Here is a 6,131-nt window from a genome sequence, read left to right on the forward strand (position 1 = left end):
TGTTGATAGCACTGCAAACCCTTGGCCTTCTCTCAGTGAGCTTCATGATGTAGTCACCTGAAATGGCTTTCACTTCACAGGTGTACCTTGTACAGTGTTCATTTGTGGAATTTCTTGCTGTCTTAATGGGGTTGGGACCATCAGTTGTGTTGTGCAGCAATCAGGTTGGTACACAGCTGACAGCCCTATTTGACAACAGTTAGAATTCATATTCAATTCAATTCAGTTTGATATTATTTATACAGCGCCAAATCACAACAACAATTACCTCAAGGTGCTTTATATTGTAAGGTAGAGCCTAAAATAATACATACAGATACATACAACAATCATATTGTGGTGTGTTGGAAGCGGCTAGTTATCTCCCATCATGCCTTGGGAATATGTGTTGCTGTTTAAGATGTTTATTCGGGTTCTTTTTTCAATTATTGACTCTGCCCTGAATATTTCCCCAGCTTCTTGTATTAATAGTTCCTCAGACACCTGTGAAAGGTTTTTGAAGTTTTTTATCAATAAGATAAAACAGCTTCGATCTATGATCGCCCTACCCTCACATGACGTGTCTAAAATATTCACCTGCTCTGCTGTTTTTGATCAGTTTGAGCCTGTGTGTCTTGATCAGGTGGAGGAAGTATGTAGTGGCACAAAGACATCATCGTGTCCAAATGACATTATTCCAACACATCTTCTAAAAAAGATTTTTAAGGTTGTCAGTTCTGACATTTTAGCTATTTTTAATAGCAGCCTTAGCTCAGGTGTTGTGCCAGCCTGTTTTAAACATGCTGTTGTACAGCCTGTACTTAAAAAACCTAATCTTGACTCCTCCGTCCTCACTAACTTCAGGCCTATTTCAAAGCTCCCCTTCCTGTCGAAAATTTTGGAAAAGATTGTGTTTGTTCAGCTGCAATCTTTTCTAAATGGACACAATGTTCTTGAGAGGTTTCAGTCTGGTTTTAAAACTCTTCATAGCACAGAAACTGCACTTTTAAAAGTTCTTAATGATCTTTTATTAGCCACTGACTCAGGTGACTCAGCTGTGCTTCTGCTTTTAGATCTGACCGCTGCCTTCGATACTGTTGACCACAGTATTTTAATCTCACGGTTGGAGCATTGTGGTGTAAAGGGCACCCCATTAGAGTGGTTCAGGTCATACCTGTCTGACAGGACCTTCTCTGTGAGCTTTGGCGATTTTATCTCTTCCTCAGCTCCCCTTACTTGTGGTGTTCCCCAGGGATCTATACTGGGGCCAATATTGTTCTCCATTTATATGCTGCCTTTAGGTCAAATTTTTAGAAAATACAACATTTGTTTTCATTCATATGCCGATGATACTCAGATCTATCTTCAATTGAAGGGAAACAGTCCTGCCTCACTAGAACCCTTACTTCAGTGTCTCGGTGAAGTTAAATCCTGGATGGCCTCTAATTTCCTTAACTTTAATGAGAACAAAACCGAAGTGATAATTTTTGGACCAAGCGGTAATCCCAACACTTCTAATTTTAACCTGCACAGTTTTGAGCCTTTTGTCAAATCACATGCCAAAAATTTGGGGGTTATACTTGACAGCAATTTCACCTTTGAAAAACAAATTAGCTCAGTTGTACAGCGGTCTTTCTTCAAACTGAGGCTTTTATCTAAGGTGAGATCATTTTTATCTTTTAAAAACTTTGAACGAGCGATTCATGCTTTTATTATATCCCAGCTGGACTATTGTAACTCCTTATATGCTGGAGTCAGCCAGACCTGCCTGGCAAGGCTGCAGTTGGTCCAGAATGCTGCAGCTCGTCTTCTGACACGTACTAAAAGATGTGAACACATTTCCCCAGTACTTGCCTCCCTTCATTGGCTCCCTGTCCGCTTCAGAATTAATTTTAAAATTTTATTGTTGACTTACAAAGCCCTGAATGGACAGGCTCCCGGGTATTTGTCTGACCTCTTGCAGACTTATACCCCCCTTAGATCTCTTAGATCAAGTGATCTTTTGCTTTTAGCTGTACCAAGGTCGAGGCTGGTTCATAGAGGTGATCGAGCATTTGCAGTCGTAGCGCCTAAGCTGTGGAATAATTTACCCCTACACATCAGACAGGCTCCTACTGTCAATCTTTTTAAATCTTATCTTAAAACGCATTTTTATTTACTGGCTTTTAATACAGCATGAGAGTTATTTGTTATTTGTTAATTCATATTTGGTGTTTGCTTTTAATACTCTAAGTTGTTTTATTATGTATGTTGTATTCTTGTACAGCACTTTGGTCAACGCTCCTGTTGTAATTAAATGTGCTATATAAATAATTAAACTATTAAACTATTGTTTATGGTTACGTGACTCTTAACTGTTCTTGTTGATGCTGCAGTATAAATTCCCAGACAGTTATTGTTAATGTAAAGAATGTAGTGCCATGAGTGAGTTCAGGCTTGTAGTTATTGACCCTCTGAAACACAGTGTAGTAGAGGGAAGTGTACAATAAAGAGCTCTCCCTATCCTTTTGGGGTAGAACAGCAAGCTTAATGTCTGTGTAGGTGCTTTGTTGTTAAGGTTCCTCAGCTCGACACAATATGACCCCCTATGAGCAAGCACCTTGGCGACAGTGGGAAGGAAAAACTCCCTTTTAACAGGAAGAAACCTCCGGCAGAACCAGGCTCAGGGAGGGATGGGGCCATCTGCTGCGACCGGTTGGGGTGAGAGAAGGAAGACAGGATAAAAGAAATGCTGTGGAAGAGAGACAGAGATTAATAACAAGTATGATTCGGTGCAGAGAGGTCTATTAATACATAGTGAGTGAGAAAGGTGACTGAAGAAGAAAAGCTCAGTGCATCATGGGGATCCTCCAGCAGCCTTTACCTATTGCAGCATAACTAAGGGAGGATTCAGGGTCACCTGGTCCAGCCCTAACTATATGCTTTAGCAATAAGGAAAGTTTTAAGCCTAATCTTAAAAGTAGAGATAGTGTCTGTCTCCCGAATCCAAACTGGAAGCTGGTTCCACAGAAGAGGGGCCTGAAAACTGAAGGCTCGGCCTCCCATTCTACTTTTAAATACTCTAGGAACAACAAGTAGGCCTGCAGTGTGAGAGTGAAGTGCTCTAATAGGGTGATATGGTACTACAAGGTCATTAACACAAGATGGGGCCTGATTATTTAAGGATTTTGAATTCAATTCTGGATTTAACAGGAAGCCAATGAAGGGAAGCCAATACAGGAGAAATCAGCTCTCTCTTTCTGGTCCCTGTCAGTACTCTTGCTGCAGCATTTTGGATTAATTGAAGGCTTTTCAGGGAGTTTTTAGGACACCCTGATAATAATGAATTACAGTAGTCAAGCCTGGAAGTAATAAATGCATGCACTAGTTTTTCAGCATCACTCTGAGACAGGATATTTCTAATTTTAGAGATGTTGCGCAAATGGAAGAAAGCAGTCCTACATATTAGTTATGTTTAAAAATAAATTTCCATCCCATAGACTTAAATCCAGGACCCATGAAGTGCCAACTTTATCTAGTTATTATTTATATCCAGCAGAGGTCACCTTTGTTAAAAACTTGAACTCTTCATGCTCGTTGGTTCAGTTTCTGCAGCCTGATTAGTTAAATAAATAAAAAATAAAAAAAACCAAATGCACAGTGATTTATTATATATTGTGTCACTTTTTTCTTCCTGCTTCCATTCATCACACAGTTGCTGATGAGTGTTATACATTTGCAGTCATTTTTTAAGACTTTAAAACTCTTTATGCAATCAGTCATAACACTCACATCCTTAAATCATTCATCTATATGATTATTGTCCAGCTGTGTTGTAATGTTCATCGTTGCTCTCCTGGAGTGTCTCGTCGGAACAGCAGGCTAGCATGTGATGTCATCAGCATATATATTAAATATAAATTTTTGTGCCTTGACCTGTTTTGACTGGGGAGATAGGATTGGTGTTTCAGTTCGTGGGACTTTAAGGACAAGTCTGTGATTCAAAAGTAAAAATCTAATGTGTCTTCTCTTCTAATAACCATCAGGAGTCTGAGCTGCCAAGGGATAACTCTCCACATAAATGTCTTTCTCTACTTCATCCTTACCTTGACTGTGCCCGTTATTGTGCTCACAACCTTAGTGAAGTTAAGTTAACTACTTCTGGATGCTTTGTGAGGGCATCTACCTGCACACTCTGGTAGTTCTTTGCAGAAAAACAACATTTCCTTTAGTATTACCTGCTGGGCTGGGGTAAGTTAAAGACATATTAGACCAGGGGTGGGCAACTCCAGGCCTCGAGGGCTGGTGTCCCTGCAGGTTTTAGATGTGTCCTTGAACCAACACAGCTGATTTAAATGACTAAATTAGGTCCCCAACATGTCCTGAAGTTCTCCAGAGGCCTGGTAACGAACTAATCATGTGATTCAGGTGTGTTGACCCAAGGTGAGATCTAAAACCTGCAGGACACCGGCCCTCGGGGCCTGGAATTGCCCACCCCTGTATTAGACATATATACATCCATATTGACGCATGCATACTTTCTGGCCAATAAACATAAATGTCACACAACATATTTGATTTCACAGGCTTTCCAATTATACCGACAGTGATATACTCGATAGCGCATAACTTTGGAGCCACAGATCATTTCAACAGAAATCACGTGTCAAGCAAAATTGGGAGGAAAGGCGATTTAAGTGACTTTGAATGCCTCCTTTTTGTTGGTGTCAGACGGGCTTGTCTGAGTATTTCAGAAACTGCTGATCTGTTGGGATTTCCCCACACAACCATCTCTGTGGTTTACATAAGATGATCTAAAAGCAGCAGTTCTCTGGGTGAAAATTCCTTGTTAATGTCAAAAGTCAGAGAAGAATGGTCAGACTGCTTTGAGCCGACATGAAGGGAAAAATAACTTGTTACAACCAACGCACCTAGAAAAGCATCTTAATAGAGGAGAAGACTACATCAGATATCACTCTTGTCAGCTAAGAACAGGAAACTGAGTCTACAATTCACACCGGCTCACAAAATCTGGACAACAGACGGTTGGGCAATTGTTACCAGGTCTGATGAGTCTTGCTTTGAGCTGCAACATTGAGATCAAAGGGTCAGAATTTGGTGTAAAGAACATGAAAACATGAATCCATCCTTATAGGATCGCATTAGATCAATGCTTCAGGGTGCTAATGGTGGAATATTGTTGCCGACCATTTCCATCCTTTTATGACCACAGTGTATACGTCTTCTGATGACTGCAGAATAAAACAAAGTGTAAAAAAGCTTAAATCATCTCAATATGGTTTCTTGAACATGTTCACTGTACTCTGGCCTCTACAGTCACCAGACCTTAATCCAATAGAGCATCTTTGGGATGTGTAGCTGATAAATCTGCCATGGACCAAAATCTCTGAGGAATGTTTCAGCCACTCTGTTAAATCTGTCCCATATAGAAATACTTCGGGGTGGCTGTAGCTTAGATGGTATAGCAGATCATTTACTAATTGGAAGGTTGGTGGTTCGATCCCTGGTTGCTTGAGAAATATCCAAATATACTTGGGCAAGAAACTAACCCCAAGTTTCTTGTGAGTGTTAACATTATATAGAACGGAGTATAGGAATAGGTGAAATAAGTATTGTCACCCTTTGAGTCCTTAGGTGGAGTAGAAAGTACTACACAAGAAACAGTCCATTGCTTCTCAGTACTTCCATACTAAATAAATGCACTGAAGGCAAACAATACGGGTTTATATCAGTTTTTTAGAATTCATCCATCCATCCATCCATCTTCATCCGCTTTGTCCGGGGCCGGGTCGCGGGGGCAGCAGCCTAAGCAAAGAGGCCCAGACCTCCCTCTCCCCAGCCACCTCCTCCAGCTTATCCGGGGGAATACCAAGGCGTTCCCAGGCCAGCCGAGAGATATAATCTCTCCAGCGTGTCCTGGGTCTGCCCCGGGGCCTCCTCCCGGTGGGACATGCCTGGAACAACTCACCCAAGAGGCGCCCAGGGGGCATCCTTGTCAGATGCCCGAACCACCTCAGCTGGCTCCTTTCGATGTGGAGCAGCAGCTGCTCTACTCTGAGCCCCTCCCGGATGGCCGAACTTCTCACCCTATCTCTAAGGGAGAGGCCAGCCACCCTTTGGAGGAAGCTAATTTCTGCCGCTTGTATCCGCGA

Source organism: Astatotilapia calliptera, chromosome 23, assembly GCF_964374335.1.
Source record: "Astatotilapia calliptera chromosome 23, fAstCal68.1, whole genome shotgun sequence".
NCBI classification, from domain to species: Eukaryota; Metazoa; Chordata; class Actinopteri; order Cichliformes; family Cichlidae; genus Astatotilapia; species Astatotilapia calliptera.